General features: G+C 40.4%; 1 protein-coding gene and 1 long non-coding RNA gene across 5 annotated transcripts in view; one reads left to right on the forward strand and one right to left on the reverse strand.

Moving 5' to 3' along the window:
• The window catches only part of nfia (nuclear factor I/A), a 1,116,080-nt gene that overhangs the window by 664,438 nt on the left and 429,401 nt on the right, over positions 1–22,241 (reverse strand). The window lies entirely within an intron of this gene.
• On the forward strand, positions 39–17,228 carry LOC140426338 (uncharacterized). Of its 4 annotated transcripts, none has more exons than XR_011948184.1 (5): positions 39–279; positions 1,256–1,410; positions 8,921–9,104; positions 9,861–10,023; positions 13,407–17,228. It is a non-coding gene; the product is annotated as an uncharacterized lncRNA (long non-coding RNA). The 4 variants fall into 4 exon arrangements; XR_011948185.1 differs by having other exon boundaries at positions 9,861–10,000; XR_011948187.1 differs by lacking the exon at positions 9,861–10,023.

A 22,241-nucleotide genomic window follows, 5' to 3' on the forward strand; every position in this document is an offset into this window, starting at 1 on the left:
GGAGCGCCCTGAGAAGTTGCAATCGATTTGCAGTCCTTACTGTTTATTTCCGCATCAGTATTTGCATAGAAACCACGCACAGAAGCGACCGCACGTCCGACCAATCGGCTTCCAGAATCCAGGAGACGCGAGTCGCGCGAGCGTCTGGCCTGGGATTCCATTCCCGGGCTCGGGTTCTGTTCCAGCAGCGATACAATCCGCACCGTCTGATGCTTCTTTCATGCTTAAATGTACATACAGAAGACATTTGTTGTGATTTTTTTTCAATAGCAAGCGTAGGTAAGCAAATGTGAAAGGCGGTTGTTTGCTCTGTAAAGGCCACAGGATCTGTGTGCATTCCTTTATTCAGTCATTTGCCTATACCGTTCAACAGATCTTTTTTAAAATTTAATTTAGTTTATAACAGAAACGATCCACTCGTGCATTATCCATATGCGTGAATGAGTTGTTTAGCTTATGTATATCCTTGCAAATAAAAATAAGCAAACTGCTAACCTTGGACGAGCCCAGCAACAATACTGGCGTTACTGATCATTGTATGAGTTATGCAGGAGCTTTTTTGACAAAAAAAACATTTACTAAAACTGCTGTACTCAAATGGTAACAGTTGCTACAGAACAAGGGAAAAATCTATAACTTCATTTTTTTCTATTGATATCAGAAGAATAAAAGTTTTCTGAATTTGAAATAAACTGTTTTTCTCTACCTTGGCCCGTTTTATGCGTGAACACAGTTGCTCAAGCTCATAATTATTCAACAACATTTTGACTTTAACAATATTGAGTGATCTATTAAATTATTCAATAAAGATTGTGTTTTCGAAGAATGTTGTATCTGTTAGGTAGCAAACACTCAGTCTGCTGCTTAATTGTTATCTGAAACAGGCCTTGTGTTATCAATTTGCATAATAATAACTACATAATGTTTTTATGAATACACCTGATTTTTGAATGTTTACTGGATTATCAGTAAAAATCAATGCTGTGTTAAACTTTATGATAGGTTACATTAATTTCAAACTATAAGTCGGTGATCTTTGTATATACATATATTTTAATAGTGCGGTTGTACAACAACTTACTGAGATGGACAGTGTCCTAACTTGTCTCACAGGTTGCCATTTCTATTCTAATTAAACCATTGACCAGTGAATAGATAAAGATATACAGTACTCCAAACATGTTCAGGAATGCACCTATTTATTTTTGATTGTCATTTTCTTGTAAATGTGCTACCCGCCTGGATGTGTCCACAGATCATATGCTATGCTGTTCGACCAATAAAATGCTTGCGCTTATGGTATAAGACGTGTGGGAAGCGAAGGCACCGTGTGGTTGAACAAATTTTCGGCTACGACGCAAGTAATAAATATGGAAATATATAGCTACAAAAGGACGCTCGTGAACGTCTGTAAGATTTCAAATATTTTAACCATGGGTGCGCGAACTTCTTGTAATTTACATTGTGTGTTTTAGTATAAATGGAGAAATGCAATATGTTTACATACATTAGCATGTACAAATAATTGGCACTGAATTTAGACTTGATATATTGCATCAGCTGCAAATCAAGTAGTATGTACATATATCCTGTACAACCTAATTGCACCAAACTTAGTTGTGTATTGATTAAATGCAGTAAGGCACAAACTTTTTTGCGCACCATATGGATATACCACCCAAAAAACAGACTAAAACAGTGTTATATTTGACACAGTTGCTTTCACCGCTACACTTGTTAAGTAGTCGCTGGTAAACGTTATTGACATTCCCATAGATTTTTTATTTACATTGTACAGCAGTTGTCAAACGTGTAAAAACGAAAGGTATACTCGTTTCCCCTCTTGTCGGCTACAAGTTAATCCAGTTACAATTGCGGCATTGAAGAATACATTTGATCCGTTGTCGAGCATCTTAAAAAAAACTGTCCCCACTGCAGATATACTGCAGTCTCGATCAACAACAGCAGCCAGCAAGCACCCAGAGGAACTTCGGAAAATACAGTATATCGACCACCGTCATTATGCTGATTTATGAAGACAAGACTCTCGAGGATTTCGCTGCTCCTTTTATTTCAGTGGTGTCAAATTGGCATTAATCAGATCTGAAATTTTTTTCTGAAATTCTGATGCCGAGGCGGCTTCAGTAAATATGAAAACTACTGGACTCTTAATAAACAAGGCAGTGTTAAGTGGAAAATAAAGTCTCAACAAAACTAGACGCTGCGACAGCACGTACAAAGCGAGCTGACGTTACTGAAAGAGATCACAATGCAAAATCTGCCCGGGTATTAAAACAAAACAAACACAGCATTGAATCATCTTAATGCACGGAACCAACATTCCCCCCAACACATGAGTACATGTCACTTGCGGATGTCCGTTTAAATTTGACGCTGGCGATATCGATATGAAGACATTCCAGAACAGAGTTCGAAAGTCTGTCGTTTTATTTTGCAAAACCACAAGGTTAAGATCCCAAATCTTGTGTGAACACCGTGCAATATCGCAACTAGAGGGCTCTAATAGCAACAGCAAAAAAGTGATTTACTGATTTTGGAAAATGTTGCCAGAGTTGAATGCCCTCCCCCAGTCACAATGGTGCACTCCACCGCGTCGCCTGTTTTTTTAAAACTGCAGCGTTTTGCTCCCCTCGCGCGAAATATTGGCCTCGAAAGTAGAATCATTGCTTTTCCCGAAGCAAAGAAAGGTGAGGGGGGATATGAAAACAAAGTACTTTATTCTGTGCTTCCTCCCTTTTCACTCTTTCGGCTCCCCTACGGAGGCGTATTCGGGGGATTTCTTACTAAAATGGAGTCGGGAGTCAAATAAACATTCGCAAATTCCTACTCTCATTTAGATGTTGAAATAAATCATCGCAGTAACGAGTGAAATGAAGCTGTTTACAGTCATAAGGCAATTTACTGACGCAAGTAAGGGGGATATATATGTAAATTCTTTGAAGGGGAGGACTGTGACACCAATTTAAACGTTCAACGGCAAGTTCAACATTTTCGCACTGGTTTGCAGATAATGATTCAGCGCAGTTGTCGAGCAACCGCAGTATTATTAAAGTTTAACAATACCAGAAGAGATTTGACTTTTTAAAAAAAATCTGGCTTCAAAATAGGAATGCAATCTGTTAATAAAGTGGAGCTAAAACTTTCCTTTGCATTTTAAGTTCAAGTCGCGTTTTTTTTAAAGTTTTAAAGTTGCGTTCTGTGTAAAGACTCCTCAGTTCCTATTTATAAGCACGTAGTAATTAGCGACTTTATACTTCAGACGATGAATTGAGGATTTTTATTCTCCGATACTTCGCTTGTTACCTAATGCGCCAAACGTTGCAAATGCATGAGAACTCCCTCACATTCACGAATGAATTTATCTCACTGTTCTGCATCAGCTACATTATTTAAAAATAGCTTATAGAGCATTGTTTCGGCAGCTTCGCGGTTTTGAACTGTTAATTTCACTTGTAACGTTACACATTTTAACTTCCGCTGGACAAAACCAATATCGCAGTGGAAAAGTTCTAATCGCGACTTGATTGTGGCAACTGCCTGGAACATATTGTGCCGTTACTTGTCACGTGCAAAATCGAACAGGTTCGATTTCAAAAGAATATTTATATTGTACCCAAATTTGTGCCCAGATTACAACTCGGGACTTTATATAGCACAGTCAACCTCCTGCGTCGCCATATATCTTAAAAATAAATTCTTCACGACAAGAGATCTAAAAGTGTTTCAATTCCTTGCGCAATTTTACCGTTTGGAGACTTGACACAGGTTTCTTCCAAAAATGACTAGTTCCTCCACTTTCGATGTGAGTAATTAGAAACTGACATTCAAACCATTCCGCTCTATCAAGGTGCAGGTAACTTGTGAAATTATTTTGTGTAAACAGAAAATTAACCACTTTGCGCATGCATAATTCCACAAAGGAAAGCGATATCAGACGTGCTCTGAAGAAACCAAATATATTCTTCCCTATTAGAAAATCGGCACCAACTTGATCTTGGAATGCTGGACTAAACGGAGGTCAAATATATCTGAAATATTACTGACAACATTCGGAGCTGCAGAAACACGGATGCATTATTTCAGTTTTGCTTCTACACAAGACATTTCTCAGAAATAAGGAAATCGTTTTTTTTGTTAATTATGTATCCCGCACAAGAATTCAATTCTAAATTATTAACAAATTATATCCTAGATAGTAATATTGGATTCCACACATTTCATGCCTAACTTTAACTTGCATGGTATCATAGACAATTCGTTCGACAAAATGAAGTACCTTCTTCTCTCTCAGGACAACTTAGCACTCGTAAAATTAACTAGTGATCCCCCAGTCAATGTGATGGGGGTTGTCAATGAGTTAAACACCATTAAATGTAAATTACATTTCAAAGAAAAAAAATCACCAGATTTATTTGAGACTGTACATTCAACAGTTTCAACACAGGGAAAATATGATTGATTGGAAATATAGTACAAGTGAATTGTTTCCCTTTATTATTATAATTTGGAAATTAATAATGTAGCAATTATAGGAACCCTGAAACAAGTTAAATTATGTGATCATTTTTGCTAATTAAATACTAACAATATGAAATATAATTTAAATGAAATTAATAAAATATGTCCATTTTGTTTATATTTGATAGAGAGTGACCGTTTAAAGGTTGGATAATTAGATCTGGATTCATTATGTCCAGGATTAAGTGGAGCATTAAAAAAATTTTTAAAAAAAATATTTAACCTCTAATGTTATCTGCCATGACTTGTTTATATAGAAAATTGATTAAATGCTCACAGTTCATCAGTGGCCATATATGATTACAGGGTACACAGAAACTAGCTATATTTACATATGTTTCATAATGAATAATACCTGCGACTGGCATGGCATCATTAAACTTTTATCAATGATACGTCCTTTTCATTTCATTAGTGGTTGCAAACCTAAACGCACACATGTAAAGCTCTCGGTGACTTGGTGTGCTATATGAATTCCAATATTTATTTATTTGACAGTTTGCGCATTTTGTCCGTGTTACGTGTTTGAAAGTCTTCATGAGAACTAAGTAATTTCTAGTTCCGTTTGTTTTTTCAAGGATGAGCTATTGATTAAAAATACCAAATTCAAAAGTGGACTAGGAAACAACGGTTGAAAATTAATCTCCCAATTCAATATGCAACCAAATCGTATTCACTTTTTTAGATGTGTCACAAATCAGGGAAGGCATTAAATGACAACAGATAATGTAAAAACAAAGTTACAGTTTAAAAGGTAATCAATACATTCATTAACATACAATATATTATGTAGTATCGACGAGAACCATCAGGGACACATAAGATGCTGAACGAATACATTTTAAGTAAGCAACTATTATCCCAAAATGATTATGAGGATTTATATAGTGTTCCAAAACTGGGATGAGCGATAGAAGAACACTATCTAGGGCATGATTACTTTGCAAGCAAATTCTTTATGAGAAACTGAGAGATAAGTAACAATTGAGAAACTACCTTTAAAAGTGCAATATCAAAAAGATTGAAGGAGTAAGCACCTTTAAGCTTTTAATTATAAAACGTGTCCATTTCAGAAATGTGCAAAAATATATTGTTTACACATTTGTTTATTCAAAACTAAATTAATTAGTGTATAGTATAGCTGTGAACAACTTGAAGTCACAACTTTGGCGCTTTTGGGAAGAGTCGGTGGTCAATATATACACCCACATATATCATCACTTCGGCAAGTTTGTAATGGCATTTTGAAAAGGTAGACAAAAAGGCAAGTCAAATATTACGATGCTCAAAAATGCTCGTTTTGCAAAGAGACAAAGTCATCTCTCATTGGTAGTCTAAGGTATGCAGCCCGCACTCTATTCAAATATTTACTTGAAACAACTACTAGTAATAATAATGGACACTAGGAAATCAATAACTGAGTTGAAATTTCTGATATTTATTTGCCTCATATTTTTGTAACTCTATCAGAATTAAAATTAAATCCATTTGGACTGCAGATTTTAATTCACTGATTAAGAGGGATGCGAGGCAATGTAATGGTCCACAGTACTATTGGCAATGAATTTTTCATTATGATATTATTAATGAATTATTTATTATCCATTTTGGCGCAGATTCCTCTATTCATTTTCTCTATTTCCTTGGAACATGAACTATTAAAAACAACAATATCAAATCGAACGTATTAATCGCTGAACCCATGTTTATAATCAAATTAAACGAGAGATTCCTCCCTTCCAAGTTAAGTTGCACGATTGAACTCCTTCGTAATTCTTGTTTGTGTTTCTTCTTTTGAATATTAGTCTTGCACTTGAAGGTGAAAAGTTCCCAAATTTAAAATTAGTCCGTGATTACCATTAAATCGATCATTTTGTTGCCATTATTCCCTCTGTTCTCCTCTCTACATCGCTAACATTGGAAAAGTAATAACGATGTTCATCTACCTGAATATACTGTAATTACGTATTAAGTAACTCTTTCATTGCGGGAATAATTTTTTTTTGCTTTCTTTTATGCATGAAACGAAATGGAAATTGATAAGCCGACTGCTCAAATCAGAAGCTAAGACAATACAGGAAAACAATTAGATAGTATGCGGAACGACGGATGTAATGTATTTCTAGTGGTAAATTGCAGAACAGGGCGATAGAAGAACATTCCAGGCAAATTAGCAGGAAGTCGTTAAGCACCGCATTCCCGCTTTTTCTAGAAATAGATAACAGGCAAATGGCATCGATTATTTTGGACAAAAATCATTAAATATAAATAAGATTTTGCATTGGGAGACCCCTCGTTAAGCACTAGAGTAAATACTTCTCCATCACAATCACTTCTTGTTGAATGTTTCCATTAAATAAATTCTGATTACTGTTACAGTTAGCTCCAGAATGGATACGGTCGAATCAAATCGCAGGTTGAGTCGATTCTTTCACCGGTCGGTTGAAATAAACATTTCCTATACTCACAGCAAAAATGTAACAAAAATAATACAAAGAAAGGAACGAAAACAGGAGGCTAACACGCAGAATAATGAAGAGGGAACAACAAACGAAGTGGTTAAAACCACGAAATACGAATTCTCATCTTTCACTTCGCTCTTTTCAGGCTGTGATGCTTATCTATAAATTGTATTTAAACATTAGCGAAGTAACTTATTTTTCTTAACTACCTCGTTCAAATTTTCATATACCGTGCAGTGTTATACAATTTTATAATCGTCCTCAAGCAATATTATTTACAAGTCAAAATATTGAACAATATAAATTATATATAGCGCCGGTTATTTTGAGAGAAAGACTGGAGCACCGAATGCAATACAGATCACAACTGCAATGTATGCTTTGCAACATTTGCATTTTAGAAAATACTAAATTGAAGCAAACTGCATAACTCAAACATTGTAACTAAAACTGTAAGCGCTAAATATGAAGCGTGGCTATACTTTAAACGAGTGAGTGGTATGCTAATGTGAAGATTAAACATAATTTTTTAATGGCTTGATAAAATGCGTGCCATTTACTCAAATATATTCGGCCACATTAATCAAACTGCATTGGAATTGGACCAAGTTCATGGGAGTTATGTCCAACAAATCTTCCAAATAAAATTTAATATACCGCAAGAGACACCAGTAGCGATAATTTGGAGTTGTCTCCTGTTTTGTGTGACTACAATTACGTTGTTGCTAAAATTGAGGTCATCTTTGCATGGTGCTTCTTAATATTTACTTTTTTAAAAATCCGACACATACATGTGCATTTTAAAAACTTTTGTCAATGGAGAGATGTTTCAGACCACTACACAAGGTGGCTTTACTGAAACGGTATTTGTGTCTGTTGAGTTGCTGTTAATGATCTGATTTCACCGGCTTATGCGTGTGATTTAAATATCACTCTTCACACGTCTGTCAGAGGAAATGCTCACATTAATACCTAACTTACAACCTGTGTTCTGTGTCCACAAAATGCGTAACAATTTTCGCCACATACCTTAATAAGTAAGTGCACCTCAACTACTCTAGTAAAATAGCTCTCTGCACATGGTACACTTATTGATAAATTTATCCACCCTGAGGTTTTATTAGGAAGTTGAATTCAGCCTGACATAATATTGTTTGTATCATCGATTTAAAGGCGACTTACAAAAAAACTCATTAACAATCAGATTGCATCAACTCTACAGCTGGAAATTTAAATTAAAATAGACTTCTAAATGTTCATTATCCTCTTTAGGTGGGTAGAGAAAGAGTATATGTTATAATATATCGAGTAGGAATGGCAAACTGGTATTAAGATGAACTATCTGAAATAATGGATAGAAACAGGTTGTTAATGGCAAATTGTCTGAATTAACGGATACACGTGGTATATTTCAAACAGAGTATGGGAAAGATAGATTGTAAATTCTCCTCAATACTATTAAATAGGGCATATCCTAAAATACCTTAAATTGTAGATACACATTTGATACTTGTAAAATATCAACCAATGGCTGCACGAATGGTACACAAATCTTTGAAATTATGGATATAGGCTGCTAGATAATAAAATCACTTCATGTCGATTCAACATAGAACCATAGAAACGAGAAAACACAGAAAGGGCCATTCGGCCCTTCTCGACCCTGCCGTTTAAATGTCCCAATTTCTTTTTAAGAATTCTTACTCATTTTTTAAAAAAATGTTGCTTCATAGAATGAATGCTTTAATTCATTTGTATTTGAATATATGAATTCATTCATTCTAAAGTTAGCAATTTATTCTGGTTTTGTAAATTGTTGACAGTATGATGTCCTGTTAAATTTGCGGATGTGGATGATCGGAGATTATCTACAATGCTGGATATTTATTAATAATAATCACGTTTGTCTTTCTTCACAGTTTTAATTGTTTTATTTCCAGTCAACGAAGAATACTCTGTAGATAAAGATGGCATGCTCATGACAATCCGCTGATTTATCTTCAGGTAGTGGCAGTAAGTGGGATTGGTAAAATTGTTGGAGGACATGTCGCTACCACGAGAGCCAGAGCGCCACTAAGAGGCAGAGACAAACTCGCTCCACAGGTACAGGATCTTGGTATTTGATGTATGCATTGGAGCGCATGGCGGGAGGTGTGTGTGTGTTTGCGTGTGGCGAGGGGAGGGGGATGGTGGGATCTGGTGGACGGAAAGAGCATACCTCGGGTTCTGAGTGTGTTAGTGTGTGCATCAGTGAGTGTGTGTACGTGGGAGGAATATATGCTCATGTGCGTGAGGCAATGTGTGTGAATGCAAGAATATGCCTGTGACAGGAGCGAATATATGTTTGCTTCTGTGCCTTGGAGGAATGGCGTGTTTAGATGTGTGTAAGTATGAGCTGAATGGAAATGATTGAAAATCTTGTCAATGTTAGCTTCACTGTGCAATGAGGTCCGTGTGTGTGAGTTGCCCCCGCCCCTGCCGTGTTCACGCGAGAGAATGCAATTTTAGGAATGTGATTGCGGGAGAGCGAAATAATTCCTGCAAGTTTGACATGTTAATTAATGAAAATGACAACACGCATATCTGCGAGAGCCACTTGAGTGGATAAGTATTATTGAAGTGTGCATTTGTAGTGTGAATGTGTGTAGATGAGTATGAATGGGTGAATGTCAATCGGCATGAATGAATATCGGAGGCGGAGAGAGTGGGCGAGTTCAATTGGCGTGTGACATTGTGGCTATCTTTGAAACTCTAAAGCTGTAATTGGCGGCTTCAGAGCAGTGTCTCTGATTGGTGATGTGTGCGCTTGAATACACAAACAGAGCCCTAACACCCTTCGACTCTTTTTTTTAATATTAGGAGAATAGGGGCGAGGGTGTCACCATCACAGAATACACATAACACTTTAAGGTTCACAGATCGTCACAGGTCGTTCGGTTCATGCCCTGGAGTCAGACTGCCTGCGACTGAGCATCTTTACAGAACAATGTAGTGTGAGGGTGCGTGCATCTAAGTCGATGTTGTGAGTACACATCTGTATCTGCCCAATGAAGCCCTATCGTTGTGGGGTAAAGCCGGCACTGTTCTAGCTCTGCCTCAATATCATTTATCAGACATGGAAACCAAGCTTCCATGTTGTACTCTTTACATCAGTATAACTCCAACCCAACAGATCCCTGTTTTAACACGTTCAGCCAGTGTGTTAAAACTTATTTTCAATGTTTTCTTTAAAGTTATGAGAAATTATAAGTTCCTGGCGACACTCTCCTGACAGTTCGCTCATTTATTTCCTTTATTGTCGGTTCAACCACTCGCAGTTGTGTGTGGAATTGCAGAGTGCCCAGCACACCGAACACCTGTTAATAGGAGATGCAAGAGTATTTCTGAGCGTGGATGTGACTAAGTGTTAGTTCTTATGAGTCAACATTGGTGTTTGCCTTCCATTCACTTTATTCCAGAACAATCTAGTTACTGTCAGCACGATTGTATTAATAACCCAATTATTTTGATGATGTGGAGATGCCGGCGCTGGACTGGGGTGGGCACAGTAAGGAGTCTTACAACACCAGGTTAAAGTCCAACAGGTTTGTTTGGAATCACTAGCTTTCAGAGCAAAGGAGCTGCGCTACAAAAGCTAGTGATTCCAAACAAACCTGTTGGACTGTAACCGAATAATGTAAGAATTATTTTGATGGAAGGGGACACTATTAACGCTTGACGATGGACCAAGATCTGTTCCCCACATTATATCAATGACTACATTTCAAAAGTACTGTAAATCACCTTGAGACTTGACAAGGCCATGAAAGGCCCTACATACGTTCAAGTTTTATTTTTTGATTAGGTTGTCCATATACCTTAGCTTCGTTCTCACTGATAACAACGCATTATACAGATACGTCATGTTGACCTGGGCTGATTGCACTTGAGTAGATCGACTGAGCGAACATAGGAATAGGAACATAGGAACAGGAGTAGGCCATTCAGTCCCTGAAGCCTGTCCTGCCATTTAATGAGATCATGGCGGATCGGTGGCCTAATTCCATATACCTGCCTTTGGCCCAAATTCCTTAATACCTTTGCTTAACAACTGATTTAAATTTAACAACTGTTCTAGCTTCAACTGCTGTTTGTGGGAGCAAGTTCCAAGCCTCTACCACTCTTTCAGTGAAGAAGTGCTCCTTAATATCTCTCCTGAATAGTCTAGCCCTAGTTCTTCGAGTATGCCCCCTAGTTTTAGAATCTCCAACCTCCCCGTTGGAAATAGTTTATCTTTATTTTATCTACCCTGTCTTATCTGTTAATATCTGAAATACTTTGATGAGATCACCCCTTAACCTTCTAAATTCGAGTGAAAACAAGTCTAATATTTGTAATCTCTCCTCATAACTCAACCCCTGTAGCCCAGGTATCATTTTAGTAAACCTACGTTGCCTCCAAGGCCAAAATATCCTTTCTAAGGTGTGGTGTCCAGACCTGCTCACAGTAGCCCAATGGGGTCTAACCAGAATTTTGTATAGCTGCAACAAAACCTCTGTGTCTTTATACAACAATCCTCTAGATATAAAAGCAAGCATTCCATTAACCTTTTTGATTATTTTCTGCACTCGTTCATGGCATTTTATGGATCAATGCACCTGAACCCCCAAGTCTCTTTGGACACCCACTGTACCTAACCTCTTTCCATTTAGAAAGTATTCTATTCTATCCTTTTGTGGTCCAAAATGGATAAGCTCACACTTGCTTACATTGAATTCATTCTGTAACAAATTTGTCCATTCACTTAGTCTGTCAATATCTCCTTGCAATTTTCTGCTATCATCTAGGTTTTCTACAATGCTACCTATCTTTGAATCATCAACAAATTGCATACATGACTTTCTATGCCACATCCAAGTCATTAATGTATAATGTGAATAATTGAGGCCCCAACACAGATCCCTGTGGTACACCACTGGTCACTTCCTGCCAATTAGAGTATTTACCCATTATCCCCACTCTTTGTCGCATGCCACACGAACAATTTCCTAACCATGTCATTAATCTGCCCTCAACTCCATGGGCTTCCACCTTTGTGTGGGACATTATCAAATGACATTTGGAAGTCCATATAAATAACATCCATAGACATTCCCCATAGACTATCCACCTTAGTCATCTCGACAAAATATTCAGTAAGGTTAGTCAGGCATGAGCTTCCCTTCACGACTCCATGCTGGCTCTCGACTGAAATTTTTCGTGGTGTTCAGTTACCACATCTATGATTATAGACTCCAGCAATTTCCCCATCACCGACCAGGTGCTGGAATGTGACAACTAAGGGCTTTTCACAGTAACTTAATTGAAGCCTACTTGTGACAATAAGCGATTATTATTATTATTATAATCCCTTTTAGTAGCTCTTATAAACTGTTTTGTGACCCGTTGCTGGTCTTTGTATCTATCGCATTAGTCTGGATCTGTGCTATATTTTGCATTTTTGTAAGCATTGTGGCGCAGTGGGTTAGCCCTGCTGCCTCGCGGCGCCGAGGTCCCAGGTTCGATCCCAGCTCTGGATCACTGTCCATGTGGAGTTTGCACATTCTCCCCGTGTTTGCGTGGATTTCTTCCCCCACAACCCAAAGATGTGCAGGGTAGGTGGATTGGGGACGCTAAATTGCCCCTTCCTTGGAAAAATGAATTGGGTACTCTGAATTTTAAGGCAGCACGGTAGCATTGTGGATAGCACAATTGCTTCACAGCTCCAGGGTCTCAGGTTCGATTCCCGGCTTGGGTCACTGTCTGTGTGGAGTCTGCACATCCTCCCCGTGTGTGCGTGGGTTTCCTCCGGGTGCTCCGGTTTCCTCCCACAGTCCAAAGATGTGGATTGGCCATGATAAATTGCCCTCAGTGTCCAAAATTGCACTTAGTGTTGGGTGGGGTTACTGGGTGGAGGTGTGGACCTTGGGTAGGATGCTCTTTCCAAGAGCCGGTGCAGACTCGATGGGTCGAATGGCCTCCTTCTGCACTGTAAATTCCATGACAATTCCATGATTTAGTTGTATGCTGTCCCTAACCTCTTTAATTGTCCATGGCTATTTTTTTTGAAGCGGAGTGTGTTCCTCTCAGGGGTATATACTTGCTCTGTATCTCTTTAGATGTTGATTTAAATATTCTCCACTGATCTTCAGTCGTTTGACCCATTAACATATCTTCCCAGTTTACCGTGGACAGTCTGTCTCATCCTGTTAAAGCCAGCCTTATCCAAGTCTAAAGTTCCAGTATCTGAATCGTGCTTTTCACTTTCAAAGAGACAATGCCCTTTGCTGTTTGTATTTTGGTGAACTGAAAGTTGCCAAGCACACTCGAGGAGCAGCCAGGGCACTTCTCAACAACCTATCTGATGGTATATTTTTTATTTTTAAGATGATCATTTTCTCAGAGGGTGTTGGGGGCAGGTCTGGAACCCATTGCCTGAAGGATGGAGGAAGCAGAAGCCCTCATCACGTTAAAAAAGCCACATGGGTGTGCAGTGACTCCACAGTGTTATGGATCAAGAGCCTGAAAGTGGGATGAGATTGGATAACTCTTTTACCAGCCAAAACGACGGGGTTCGTGGAATGAGATCTTTTGCCGTAAATGTTCTATAATTCTATGTTCTATGATTTTTAATATATTAATATCGTGAGGTTACGACACCCCGCCTTCAAGTGTCTAGATGTCCACACCCAAGCTGTTCTTGCAGGAATGTGGAATATCCAGCCTCTTCTGATGGATACAATCCAGTTTTCCCAGTGCTAACTTGCGTCTTTATAAGGGAGCAAGCAAAATACTAAACAGACTTGGGCGCCAATTTTTTAAAAATGTCAAAATAAACAACAAAACCTCGCCAAGACCAGAAATAAAGAACGCCACCAACTAAACCATGGTCTTATTATCAGTTACATAACCTCCAGTGGTGCCTCTGGGCATCCTAAATCTCAAGGACATTGAAAAGCTCTGGATCGCACTGAAACATCTAACTTTCCTCAATGGACGGAACTCCTGAAGTGAAGCGGCCAACTTGCAGCGTTCAACGATCATTCCAAGATTATTATGGTTCTCCTTTATTATTTTATTTGAAATAATATGTTTTGACAACACAATGGAGTTGGCAGAACCCGGTGACACCGCTAACACATTAATTCTGGGCAATCAAAAGTGTTAAATAAATATTCGATACGACAGCATTTACATCAATAAACATAGAACACACACAAAATTATATAAATAAGCGTAGGACTTGGCCGAAAATGAGCTTAATAAATATACAGCGAGTGTTCCGAACCAGGGAAGTTGAATTTAAGCAGACTTTATTAAATCGGCATTACCCGGAGTAATACAGTCGTCACAACTCTAAGTAAATAGTTTGTTTTCAATAATTAAATGTGTACATTGCAATTGCCCAGCCCAAGCGACAATAGTAGTAAGCTGTACTTCACTTCATTCCGGAGTTATGGGACATGTTCCTCCTTGTCCGGCACACTATTCTCTCACTCGTTTCAAAACGACAACAACTCTTCGGTAATGAAGGAAATAAACACGAGTAATTTCACGGTGGATTCAACGTGTCACTTGTTGCTCGTTACAATACAGGGAATCTACGCTAATATTTGCACTCACACTTGGAACCAGTTTGAAGCCTTCATCGTTTTCCCAGCAAATTCGTGCAATGCCACAACATCTGAACAAGCTTTTCTAAAATGTTGTATTACGCGCCCCATCAATGAGACAATGTAGCAAAAGCTACGTTTTGCAGTTGTCCCGGCTCTCTTAAAAACACAACGAAATCTCTGGTGCATCACAACTTCGCTTTTTCTACTAACATTGTTGTTACAAAGCTGCTTACCGCCATGTATAAACAATGCTTAGGACCATCAATTCAAATTAGTACTTTTCGCCTCGGAATCCATCTTTTTAAATAATGGAACTCTTCTCTTCCAACACCTTGAATAGCGAGATGCGGATATGTTGCATGGTCTAAATTCTGTGCCTCCTTAAATCATGTTGGTGTGTCAGAAGAATATTTTATGCGTATTAATTAATTGGATACAGAGCTGAGTATATACTGTGATATATTATCAGGCACTTTCTTTCCCTGAACAATTTGAAACTTGGAGAAAGTAACTGCCGCAATTCCACCTACTTCAAACGTGTTTTGAACGGAATTTGCACAGGAAGGAGAAAGAGGAAGCAATGCAAGGGCTCTGTATTGTCAGGCAGACAGTAGAGAGCGCTCTATCAACACTACTGGGAACTGGCTCTGCTACAGTGAATTCGCCATCTGGAAAACAGATAGACTCATGGGACATATGGTTTGGGATCAATGCAAACAACAAAAAGGAAATATATCCTGGCCTTTATGACAGATTTAAAAAATTGACGTTTTGTTTAACTTATTCATCATCAGCTGTTTATCTTAAGTTGTTGATTTTGCAAAAAAAAAATATCCATGGCAAACAAATTGAACAATTTTCTAGGCCAAATTAAGCACGTGCATTCTAGCAATCAAACATAACTTTGTTTAGAGGAAATTATTGATGGAAAAGAATTGTCCAGTAGCAGAGCAATTGAATCATTCAGTTCAAGCCTCGATGCTTATGGTTAGAGGTAAAGAATGTGATTTATAGACAGCACACTCACAACACTTATGGAGATACTGGGATGGAAATCAAGGACTGTGAGTTCTATACATAATATGGATAGAAAACTCAGCAGTCTTTAGCCATCTAAGTTTTCAGGTATTGAACGTAGATTTTTGGGAACAAAAATAAGAAAATAGAAAATGGAATATATCAAAGTTGGATTAGTGCCAGTTCAACATTTTAAAAGGGACATGTTAAAATATTTTAATTAAAATCAGTGTAGCTTCCCACATTTCAAAAGTATGCTATTAGTTATTAAGTGCTTTGGGACATCTTCTGGTGCTTCCACAGAGTTGCATAGCAAAGGGATCGCTACACTACCACAAACTCAAATGCCACCAATTGTTGAGATGGTATGTTGCAATAGTTCCATTTAACTCTAAGAGTATACCTTCAATTATTATTCCCATCATAGATTCAGTCCACTAATAATTAATAATAATAATCTTTATTGTCACAAGTAGGCTTACATTAACACTGCAATGAAGTTACTGTGAAGCCCCTAGTTGCCACATTCCAGCACCTGTTCAGTGAGGGAGAATTACAAATGTTCAAATTACCTAACAGCACATTTTTGGGGACTTGTGGGAGGAAACCGGAGGAAACCCACGTAGATACGGGGAGAACAAGCAGGTTCCACACAGATAGTGACCCAAGCCAGGAGTCGAACGTAGGACCCTGGAGCTGTGAAGCAACAGTGCTCCCCACTGTGCTACCGTGCTGCTGGGTGTGATATGTATGTATTCATTTTTTTTTTCTTTTATAAATTTAGAGTACCCAATTCATTTTTTCCAATTAAGGGGCAATTTAGCGTGTTCAATCCACCTACCTTGCACATCTTTGGGTTGTGGGGGTGAAACCCACGCAAACACGGGGAGAATGTGCAAACGCCACATGGACAGTGACGTAGAGCCATAATCGAACCTGAGACCTCGGCGCCGTGAGACTGCAGTGCTACCACTGCGCCACCATGCTGCCCTATATGTATGTATTCATAACATTGGGGCTGGTTTAGCACAGGGCTAAATCGCTGGCTTTGAAAGCAGACCAAGGCAGGCCAGCAGCACGGTTCAATTCCCGTACCAGCCTCCCCAAACAGGCGCCAGAATGTGGCGACTAGGGACTTTTCACAGTAACTTCGTTTGAAGCCTACTTGTGACAATAAGTGATTTTCATTTCATTTCATTTCATTTCTTCGAAGGCCTCGTCATCATATTTCAACTTGATAATGTATGATAACCTGTTGAACTAAAATTCTACACTTAAATTCTTCTTGTTGCTTCATTATGGATTTTTGGGAAATATGATAAATGTCTCCCGGAATTTCATGGTGCCAAGTAACAAATTTTATGTCAGTCTTGTCTGTTTCCAGTTTGAGAAGGTGAAGTAACACCACTTCAATTTGTAACAACAACATCAATAATTTATATAAGTACAATGAAAAGATTATTGATTTTGTAAATTCTATATTGTGATGATAAATACCCACACAAGGAAGATATACATTCTAGATAAATATTCTGAATACAAACAATGTCCACTCTGTCCCCCATTTCTTTTAGTTTATTATATAATCATCAAAATGCCGATGCTCAAGCTTGTTTTCCCATGAATAATATAAATCACCCATACATGCTGGTGTACTTTTCTTCAACCATGATGTGCTATTTACAAAGTTAATTAACAAGGGCCAGAATTCTCCCAATTTGAGACTAAGTCCCATGGCAGGACAGAATTGTGGAGTGTTTCCCATTGTGGAGGCCGACGGGAAAATACGGCAAATCTTCCACTGCTGACCTCATTAATTCTGCACCCGGGTGTTTTGCGCTGTATTCCGTTGTGGAGCAGATCTGATGGCATGTAGCATAGTGGTTAGCACAGTGGCTTCACACCACCAGGGTCCCTGGTTCGATTCCTTGCTGGGTCACTGTCTGTGCGGAGTCTGCACGTTCTCCCCATGTCTGAGTGGGTTTTCTCCGGGTGCTCCGGTTTCCTCCCACAGTCCAAAGACGTGCAGGTTAGGTGGATTGGCCATGCTAAATTGCCCTTAGTGTCCAAAAAGGTTAGGAGTGGTTATTGGGTTAAGGGGATAGGGTTGAAGTGAGGGCTTAAGTGGGTCGGTGCCGACTCGATGGGCCAAATGGCCTCCTTCTGCACTGTATGTTCTATATAGTCTACAATGCTATCTGGGCATCATATTGAAAAGGCGGCCAACATCACTGACCCACTATGGAAGAAAGAAGGTGGACTTCCTGAAAATCAGAATGGATCTCCGGGAGCACTCCGAGTCCAGAAGATAGACCTCCTGAGAAAGAAGATGGATCTCCAGGAACATTCTGAGGCTGGAAGATGGACTCCCTCCAGAACACCAGATCTGGAAGGTCCTTCTGCAGATGCACTCCCAACTCACTGCTGCGGTGCTCCAGGGTCCAGGCTTGCATTGACCTCCATCCTGAATTCTGGATGCAGCCCCAGGCATTGTTCAGGTTAATCCTGATATACACACATCACGTTGTTCCAAACGTGTTTCACATCAGCATGTTTTCCTGTCAGCATTGTGGAGAATCTAGCGTGTGGGTTGAGTTTTCCTTTGCACATCATTAACAGGATGTAAATTAGTTACACACCGGTCTCCGGTGGGTTTTCCAACTTGCCAAGGTGGGCACCAGTGGAAGATCCTGCTGTAAGTTCACACAGGAGTGAAAAGAATTTCTGGGCCTCATATTCTCCCCCCATTCCTGCCATCAAACCCGCCCGTGGGACAATTCCACACACTAACCCAACCAAGTCCAAATCTGAATATAGCAGCAAAATTTCTTCAATACTACGTGAAGTTTGGGAACTGAAACATTGTTATTTTGCATGCAGTCTTGATTTCTCCCTCTCTGCTGTTAGTTCCAAACCTATTGTATACCCATTGATTGCACTTCTTTTAATTTCCTATTCTTATCCCTATATATATTGTATGCCGTTTCAATTCCTAATGGACCCTGTCATAATTTACAACCCATTCTACTTGCTTGTATGTTCCCCCTTTCAGGTCTTTAAACCCTTCTCTATTGTTGCATCCATCCTCACCTTCAATGTAAAGTACAATGAGCTCATGGATTTCCTTCCTGTTATGACAGCGATTATCCATTCTACAGTTTCTGCTGCATCACATTTCCCCCAAGGTTCCCCTGTGCCAAGCCTTAAAGATGCATCTCTCGCTTTAGTTTCCCTTCTATCATCCCTCATACCCTCTCCAAGCTCATCCACTTTGAGTTTTCTCAACCCTATTCCCTCAAAACCGCTGACCATCCAACATCTGTTTCAGGCCTTTATGTTAGCTGATATTCCAAACAGTTCTATCTCCCACCGGTAATGTCATCCTCACTCTTTTATGCCTGCCCCTCTCCCTCAAAAAAACACAGCCTTGACTCCTCTAACCTAAAAAATTACCACCATGGCTGGAATTCTCAGGCCATTGGGAGTTTCTCCCTGCCGGCAGCACACCCCCGCCTGTGGGTTTCCCGGTGGGGTGGGGTGGCTTCAATGGGAAATCCCATTGACAAATGGCGGGAGGAGATGATTACATCGGCAGTGAACACCGCGCTGACGAGAAACACGTGGCTGCGGACCAGAGAATCCAGCTCTATCTCCAATCACTTTTTCATCTCCAATGATATTGAATGCATCTTCCAAGCTGGTGCCCATCTTTCTTGCAACTCCATACTTTAACCCTTCCAATCAGGTTTCTGCTCTTACACAGCATTGAAACAGTCCCAATCAAAGTCATTGATGGCACCCTCTGTACATGTGACTGCTGTGATCTACCCCTCCTGCAGCCCTCTCTGCAGTTTTGTCATGGTTGACCACACATCCTTCACCAACACCCCACTGTTTTTCAGCTGACCGTGCCTGGTTCCACCTTTTACCTATCCAGGCACTGCACAGAAATCTCTTTCAATGGCTTCTCTTTATGGCCCCACAGTGTTATTTCTGAAAGTTTCCAAAGATCTATCCTTTTTTAAAAACAATTATTCAACATTTTCAATTTTATACATAACAGTAGAACAATAATAAACAGCCCAAAACCATCCCCCAAATCCCCCGTGAACAAAAAGACCCCCAACAATAAAGCCCACCCAACTCCTTCCTCTTTCTACGCCCCTTCCCCCTCCCTATCAACTAACTGTGACCAGCTCTTTAAAGTACAGAATAAACGGCTTTCATCCATGGTAGTACCCCTTAATTGTTCCCCTTATGGTGTATTGACTTTCTCGAGGTATAAAAACTCCATAAGATCCCCCAGCCCGGGGGAGCACAGTGGTGCAATGGTTCGCATTGCTGCCTCACAGCGCCGAGGACCCGGGTTCAACCCCAGCCCTGGGTCACTGTCCATGTGGAGTTCGCACATTCTCCCTGTGTCTGCATGGATCTCACCCCCACAACCCAAAGATGTGCATGGTAGGTGGATTGGCCACACTAAATTGCCCCTTAATTGGAAAAAAAAATAATTGGGTACTTTAAGTTTAGAAAAATAAAAGGTCCCCCAGCCATACTAAGGCATTGGGTGGAGAAGCTAACCTCCACTCCATCAGCACTCACCTTTGAGCAACCACGAGGCGAAGGCCAAAACATCAGCCCCGGCCCAGCCTGCAGCTCCGGCAGGTTAGACACCCCAAATACGACTCCCAAAGGACAGGGCTTCAGTTTATTTTGCAGAATCGCCAACATGGTGTTAAAGGAGGAGACCCAGAACCTCTCGAGCTTAGGACACGACCAGAACATGTGCATGTTGTTAGCTGGACCCCTCCCACAACCCCTTACCTCCACTTCCACAAACAACCTACCCATCCTAGACCTAGTTGAATGAGCATTATGCACTACCTTCAACTGCATTACCCCTAATCTTACACACAAAGATGTAGCATTCACTGTCCGCAGAACCTTGCACCACACCCCATCCTCCAATACCAACCCTACCTCCTCCCACTTGGCCTTAACTCCCTCCAAGATAGTACATCCTCTGCCATAATCCTTCCATCAATCCCCCTTTCCATCAATGTGGGGCAGGACGGTAGCATAGTGGTTAGCACGGCTCCAGGGTTCCAGGTTCGATTCCCGGCTTGGGTCACTGTCTGTGCGGAGTCTGCACGTTCTCCCCGTGTCTGCGTGGGTTTCCTCCGGGTGCTCCGGTTTCCTCCCACAGTCCAAAGATGTGCAGGTTAGGTGGATTGGTCATGATAAATTGCCCTTAGTGTCCAAAAAGGTTAGGTGGGGTTACTGGGTTAGGGTGGAGGCGTGGGACGCTCTTTACAAGGGCTGGTGCAGACTCAACGGGCTGAATGGCCTCCTTCTGCACTGTAAATTCTGTGAGCACCACAGGGAATGCCGGAAAGATCTTTTTCATGAAATTGCAAACCTAAATGTATCCAATTGCGAAAGCCCAAATTTCTCCGACAACTCCTCCAAGTTCACAAATCTCCCTCCCTCATCCTTTCCACCCCCATCTCCTCCCATCCCCTACACCTGATGTCCAACCTTGCCAGCTCAAACATATGGTTCACACAAATTGGCAGCTTTGACACCGCTTGCAATTTAAAGTGCTGCCGAATTGTCTCCAATTCTTCCATGTGGAGACCACCACCGGGTTCGCTGAATATTTCCCAGGAGAAAAAGGAAGCGAGGCCATCACCAAAGCTCTCAACCCTGTCCCCCTACAGGAACCCAACTCCATCCACACCCATACAGCCTCAGGATCCCCACACCACCCCAGCACCGACTCCTCATTCGCCACCCAGTGATAATATATCAAGTTTGGCAACATTTAGCCCCCTGACTACCTGTCCCTCTGAAGGACTGTCTTCCGAATCCTAGCTACTTTCCCCGCCCAAATGAAAGACAAATCAATCTCTCAACTCCTTCAAAGAATGGTTTCGGCAGAAAAACTGGAACAAAAGTAGAAACCGTGATAAAACGTTCATTTTCATCAACTGAATTCTGGCCGCCATGGACAGAGGGAGACCATCCCACCTCTGCAAGTCAGTCTTGACCATACTCACCAAGTTCATCTCGTAAAATTCAATTTAAGAAGTTGGGCCCAATCCTGAGCTATGTGAACCCCGAAATACCCATTAAAAGGAACGGCAAAACCACCAGATTGTTGCCTCTCCCCATCAGAGTGACCGGAAAAGACTCACTTTTTTCCCAATTCAATTTGTACCCTGGAAAAGCCCCAAAATACTTCACCAGCGCCACAATAGCATCCATTATGGGATCGGGTCCATCACGTACAAAAGAAGATCATCAGCGTACATGGATACCATGCGTTCCACACACCTACCCCCATCATTATATCTTTCCACCTATCCAAGGCCCTCAGGGCAATGGCCAAAGACTCTATTGCCAACGTAAACAAGAAAGGGGACATAGGGTACACCTGCCTCGTTCCTCTGTGGGGCTCAAAATATCCCAAACTCACATTATTTGTATAGTCACTAACCTTAGGTGCCTTACAAAGTAACCAACCCCATGACACAAACTTAGGTCCTATCCCAAACTGTTCCAGCGCCGCAAACAAATATCCCATTCT

Source organism: Scyliorhinus torazame, chromosome 7 (assembly GCF_047496885.1).
Source record: "Scyliorhinus torazame isolate Kashiwa2021f chromosome 7, sScyTor2.1, whole genome shotgun sequence".
Taxonomy (NCBI): domain Eukaryota; kingdom Metazoa; phylum Chordata; class Chondrichthyes; order Carcharhiniformes; family Scyliorhinidae; genus Scyliorhinus; species Scyliorhinus torazame.